This window comes from Bos indicus, chromosome 25 (genome assembly GCF_029378745.1).
Source record: "Bos indicus isolate NIAB-ARS_2022 breed Sahiwal x Tharparkar chromosome 25, NIAB-ARS_B.indTharparkar_mat_pri_1.0, whole genome shotgun sequence".
Taxonomy (NCBI): Eukaryota; Metazoa; Chordata; class Mammalia; order Artiodactyla; family Bovidae; genus Bos; species Bos indicus.
Genome location: NC_091784.1, coordinates 36989363 through 36996353, shown reverse-complemented (window position 1 = coordinate 36996353; position 6991 = coordinate 36989363).

Below are 6991 nucleotides of genomic sequence, written 5' to 3'. Positions count from 1 at the left end.
CGATTGAGGGGAGCGAAGACCTCGAGGCTGGTCCTAAGGGACAGGCTGGAAGAGAGCAGGACTACACAAGAGATTCCTTGTCCATTCGAAGACCTGGGGGTGATTGAAGGCGCCCTTGCTCCTTTACTTTTACAAATAGGATCTAGGAGAGGGCGCCATACTCTTGGAGACGTGGCCATTCTCAGGCTCCTGAGCAAGGTTCTGCCATAACCTCGGGGAGACAGGGAAGGGAAGAAGGGAGGGAGAGGTACGGGAGGGGGTGTGTCTCCATTTTCTCCCTATTTCTTTCCATCTTTGTCTTTCTGATGGCCCCTCTTTTCCTCGTTGGTCCCTGTTGGCATACATACACACATGTACACACATGGCTCTCAGCTAGCATTCACCTCTCTTTCATCTGTTTTTCTCAGGAGTTATTTATCAAGCAAGTAGGTTTTCCCCTAGTAGGCTACTAAGTCCTTCTGGGCTTCCAGTATGAGGCCACCTCCACAGCAGTTTTGATAGAGAAGGGGAAGGAGCAGTTCTGACAGCCTGGGTCAGCGGAGAGACTCTTATGTGAGCATGTGTGTAGGTGTTTGTCTGTATGTATGTGTTTGAGTGTGTCAGCATATGTGAGCACATGTATGTGTATGTTAGTCATTTTCAGTCATGTCCAACTCTTTGTGGCTCTGTGGACTGTAGCCCTCTAGGTTCCTCTGTCCATGGGATTCTCCAGGCAAGAATACTGGAGTGGGTTGCCAATCCCTTCTCCGGGGGATCTTCTGGGCCCAGGGATCAAACCTGGGTCTCCTTCATTGCAGGCAGGCAGATTCTTTACCGCCAGAGCTACCATGGAAGCCCTTGTGCACATGCATATGTGTGTACATATGTGCATATGAATACATGCTTGTGTGGGGAGCACTCCCACCTACTTGTTTAGGGGTGAGTGGAGCATTAAGACCAGAGATAGCAGAGGAAGAGGATTCTGTGTAATGACTGAATGCCCCTGAAGTTCTCTGCTTACCAGATACTCACTCTGTAAGGGCTCCACCTTTCCTTAGCCAGAGGACAGATGGTTTGAGCTGGCTCATCCGTTATCCACTGGCGACAGGGGCATTTCACATTCCCAGGGTTTGTTCTGAGTCCAGACCTGGCTTCCCCAACTGGAGGCTTCGGTGGGAGCGGTGAGCTGTAGGAGAGAGCTGACTGAGGAGCTGGGAAACTGAAATAGTCCAAAGTGAGCCTAGGCTCAGTCATCCGCCTCTATAAACTGTGGTCTGGATGAACTGGAACAGCCCCTTACTTAACCTCTCAGTGCCTCATTTCTTAATCTTTCAAAATGCTGAGGTGAGAATTAAAGGAAGACACTGGATGAGAAGTGATTCTATTCATGGCCTGTACCTCTCCTTTTGGTTGTCATTGAATGATGCTGCTTCACTTCCCCTTTAGATTCATCTTGTCAATTGCCACTATTCCCTTCCCTATCCCAGTCTGGACCACAGACTCAGAAACTGTCCCAGTCAGGGGAAACTTTACTGATCATGAAAATAAGGCCTAGATTTTATTGGGATTTTTCCAGATACAAGAAGGGCTCTATCTTGGGTCACACAGTTCACTGGGGCAGAGCCAGGACTAGAACTCACATCTCTCATCAGCCAGTTGACAGATGATTCTGTATCCCTCTGCAAGTTTCACTGTCCCCATCTGTAGAACAGCTGGAGGTGAGGATTCAATCCAATGCTAGAATCAAGTTCCTGGCTTGATTCACTCCTGGCTAAGTGCTAGGGATACAGGACTATTCAGCAAACATTGGGTCTTAAGAAAATCCCTGCGTGTTTTTGAGGCTTTAATATTATCATCCACATATTCATAGAAATCTGTAGTCTGTCTAGTAAGGTGACTTTTCCTCTCATGGTTGGTACAAAAGCTACAGTGAACTACAGGACTAGACTTATCTCCCAGTCAACTGTGGCCAATTTTCATTTGTCATAGGATCTGACATGATACTCTATTGCATGATGCAAGTGGTTAAAGTTTATTAATGTATTTCATCCATCCATTCATTCATTCAACAAACATCCTTTATGCCTATAGTGTCCCAGGCATTGTGCAAGCTATGGGAACACCAAGGTGCATAAAATATATCCCTGCTCTCAAGGAGTTTGAGTGCAATGGGGATCTCAGATGTGCATGAAAATGCAGTGAAATGGAGGCTCAGAGGAGGGAGGGGCTACCTGTCTCTGAGAGTCCAGGGAGACTTCCAAAAGTGAAGTTTGAGCTGAACTGTGAATGATAAATAGGGGTCACTGGTGAACGAGGTGGAAAAGGTCTTCTACCCAGAGAACACTGTGAGCAAAGGTCTAGGGAGGTTGACATTTCTGGCATATGTGGAAACAGGAGAGTTGGATGTGAGCTGGTGGCAGAGACCAGTGTCAGGGGAAGATGAAACTACAAAAATAGCCAAAGACCGACACATTCATCCCTGAACTCTTTTTACTTAGCAAATACAAAGCATCTGCTATGTGCCAGGCACTGTTATAAACGCTTTACAAATATTAAGTAATTTAATCCTCATAATGATCTGATCATCCTCATTTTGCAGGGGAAACAGAGGCATGGAAATGTGACTGGCCCAAAGTCACTCAGCTGGTAAAGGGACAGAGCTGAGATTTTATATATATATTTGGCTATGCCAGATCTTAGTTGCGGCACTCAGGATTTTTTTTTTTTCCTTTCTAGTTGCAGCATGCGAACTCTTAGTTTGGCATGTGGGATCTAGTTCCCCGACCAGGGATCGAACCCCAGTCTCCTGCATTGGGGGCTCAGGGTCTTAGCTACTGGACCAGAGTTGAGATTTGAACTGTGGTATGTGAAGAGTATTGATCCTGGGAAAATGTTGTCATGCTTCTATTCATTTCTTAGATGTTTGATGTTCTCCAGGTATCTGATAGGCACTGAGAATAAAATGACTCACATAACTTGATGTGACTCTCACTGAGTTTAATGTCTGTTTTGGACGATGGATGATTAAATGATTAGCTCAATAAAGGCATCTAACGGTTCTCACATTGGCTAAACCTGAGCAGCTGCTAATAACAAAGGTGGTAGGGTCACGACCCCTAGGCCCCACACCTTGAATATGATTTGGCATCTTGTGAGGGTCTGTTCATTGCTTGGTGAGCTCTCACCCAGTCCTCTGCCAGACAAACCAAGTGCCCTGGCTTCCCAGGGAACCCCCAGTACAGGTGGCAAGTGCCCAGAAAGAAATAGTCCAGTGAAGGCTGCAACAGGATGCAGCCAGCATTACAGTGGGGCACAAACAACAGTGTAGTCAGGAAGGCAATATTTAAATTAAGAATGAGAAAATGAAAAATTTCCCAGTTGACAAGTGGAAGGGGAGTCAGGGTGGAAGGCATTCTTAGTAGACAGGACAAGCCCCAGCCTGTGTGTCTTACAAAGAAGTTTGGCCCTTCGCATGGCGTCAGTTGGGAACTACTGCATGGTTTATATATATAATTTTTATTTATTTATGTATTTTTGGCTGCTCCGGGTCTTTATTGTTGTGCATGGGCTTTCTCTAGTTGTAGTACACAGGCTTCTCTAGTTGCGGAGTGCAGGCTCTAGGGCGTGTGGGCTTCAGTAGTTGCCACACATGGGCTCAGTAGTTGTGGTGCACAGGCTCAGTTGCCTGGAGGCATGTGGAATCTTTAGTGCCCAAACCAGGGATTGAACCTGGGTTTCTTGCATTGGCTGCAGATTCTTAACCACTGGACCCTGCGTAGTTCTGAACAGCAAAGTTATATGATCCAACTTGCACTGTAGAAAGATATCTTCTAGCAGCTATTTGGTAGGTTGATTAGAGAGGGACTATCCTAAAAGACTAGGAAACAGGCAAGAACCAAAGTAATAGCTGTTGGCATACTGTAGAAGGGATAGATTTAAGCAATACTGGAGAAGTAGCATTGATTAGCGGAGAAGGCAATGGCACCCCACTCCAGTACTCTTGCCTGGAAAATCCCATGGATGGAGGAACCCAGTAGGCTGCAGTCCATGGGATCTCTAGGAGTCAGACATGACTGAGTGACTTCACTTTCACTTTTCACTTTCATGCATTGGAGAAGGAAATGGCAATCCACTCCAGTGTTCTTGCCTGGAGAATCCCAGGGACGGGGGAGCCTGGTGGGCTGCCGTCTATGGGGTTGCACACAGTGGGACACGACTAAAGTGACTTAGCAGCAGCAGCAGCATTGATAAGCTGTATCTACAGATGACATTGACTGCCAGTCTTACCTCAATTGCAATCTCCCTTCTTTCTTTATGAGGAATATTTTAGCTGGGTATATGGCTACAGACTTCATTTCTTAGCCTTCCTTGCATCTGGCCAACTTCTGAGTAGAAGTTTGTGGTGTCCTTAAACAGAAAAGAACCTGTGCTTCCATGCCACCTCCCCCCGCTTCCTGAGAGACAAGATTCAGATACAGTAGTGGGAAATGCCTGGGCCGCACTGGACACAGAAGTGGAAGCCACAGGTTGAGGAGGGCCAAGATGTCCCAGAATCCTGAAGGATCTAGTTTGGGGTTGTTACTTAAGGCACTGAGTTTTGAGGACTCTTCATTCTAGCAGCTTGGACTGTAGTCTAACTAATTGACTATCCTTTGGATATGGGGCATGAGGAAGCGAGAAGCTCCTGGGTGGACGGTGGTGCTGTTAACTGGGCCAAGAGACTCAGAGGAGGGGCAGAGCTGGGCAGGATGGGGTGGGGTGGAAGAAGATTACTTTAGTTTTGAATATGTTGAGTATGAGACATCTATAAACAAGTGGAGTGTAATCATGGTTTTAACAACCAACTCTGCAGGGAAGGGGAACCTCGATCTCAAGCATTTGCTGACTTCCATGGTGTAAATATTGCCACCATGATGATGATGTTACTACTATCAACATGACCTCATTGAATAAGGAGTTGGGAAGAGAGGGATACAGTAGGCTCCTGTGAGCTGGTCCAAGCTGGCACTAGCTGACTCCAACAGTGCACCACTGTCCAAAAACATCCAGGTGGAGATGTTCAATCTGCAGTTGGACAGACAACAAATCTGAAAGAGAAGATAGAGATTTGAGAGTGATGAGCAATCAGTGGGTAATCAAAGTCCCAGTAGTGATTGGAGTGAATAACTTGGAGTGAGAAGAGGCTAAAGTCAGGATCCCAGAAAATCAGTGTTTATAGAAGATCCTGAAAGGCAGCAAAGGCTGAGGAGAAGCCTGAGAAAGAACAGTCTGAGGGAGGACGAAGTGTCCCACATCGGGGCCAGATTTTCCACATGTGCTCCAAAGCTTCTGCCTTCTCATAGAAACTGGCCATCCACTGGTCATCCCCTACCTGTCTGTATCTTCACCTCTGTCTCCTCATTGTCCTTCACATTATTATCTAAACAAGCTCTAGAAGTTCCCATCAAAACACAAATATCTTGATTCCACATTCTCCCACTGCTGCTGCACCTTCCTACACCCTCTCTCAGCCAAGACTCCCAAAGTTTCAGCCACCTTGGTCATCTCTACTACCTCATTTCTCACTTGCCCTCAGGCCGCTGCAAGCAGAGTATCCAGTGCAAAAGCTCCACACAGAGCCAGGATCAGCCTCCACAGTGGTCAATCCTATGCCCGCTTCCCAGTTCAGCCTTATCTCACCTCTCTGCAGCATTCAACAACATGTACCATTCCTTTTTGGAACACTCTTTTGTGTTCCAGAATTCCACCTTCTCCTGATTTTCTTCTTAGCTGGCTTCTCCTTTGGCAGCTTGTTCTCCTCTGCCTGACCTTTAAATGTTGGAGTTCCTCAGGGCTTGGTCTGAGGCCATCTTGTCTTTTCCCTGAACCTCTTTATGACTTCATCTGCTCTAAAATGCCACTCATTCTCAAGGCTCTATTCCAACCCAGATTCCTGCTGAGCCCCAGACCTACTTAGACTGCCACTGCTGAGCATTCTGCCTTGCACCTCTCCTAGGCACCTCAAGCCTAACACGCCCCAACTTAAAACTCTTGATCTTGGGACTTCTCTGCTGATCCAGTGGTTAAGAATATGCCTTCCAAAGCAGGGGACGCAGGTTCGATCTCTGGTCGGGTGACTAAGATCCCACATGCCACGAGGCAACTAAGCCCACGTGCTATAACTAGAGAGAAGCCTGATGCCCCAACCAAGACACGATGCAGCCAAATAAAATAAACAAATAAATGTTAAAAACAAAACAAAAACTCTTGATCTTCCTCCCCAAATATATCCCCTCCCAACTGCTCTGCTCTCAGTAAATGGCACTTCCAAGCTGCCAGTACTGACAGCTATGCACGTGGTTGTCTGCCATCGTCTCTTCTTATACACTAAGCTCCCTGCAGGCAGAGGAAGGCACACAAACTCAAGGGTGTATCACCAGGGCCTAACACATCACTGGGACTCATAAATATTTGCTGACTGAGTTAAAGTAAGGAAGCATATTAGCACAGAAACCAGAGTGAGAGGAAGCAGTGTCAGATGCCTTATAGAGATAAACAAAATTGGGTTCTAGTCTGAGTCTGCTAGTTTTCTAAATGACTCTAGGGAAGTCTCTGCCCACATGTAGATTAAGAGGAAATAGAAGTAAATTATAAGGTCCCTTCCAAATTGTAATTGACATCTATTATCTACTGTTAATATATCACTGAACTGGTGAGTGCACATAAACAGAATTTGTGCGTAACTAAGAATGACTTTAAAAATTTTTTCTTTAAAAACTGGTGCTTTGATGGGAACTCTCTGGTGGTCCAGTGGATTAGGACTCCATGCTTTCACTGCTGGGGCCCAGGTTTAATCTCTGGTTGAGGTACTAATGTGCTTCCCCCATGGTTCAGATGGTAAGGAATCTGTCTGCAATGCAGGAGACGGAGTTCCATCCCTGGGTTGGGAAGATCCCCTGGAGAAGGGACTGGCTACCCACTCTAGTACTTTTGCTTGGATAATCCCTTGGACAGAGGAGTGCTTTGAAAACTA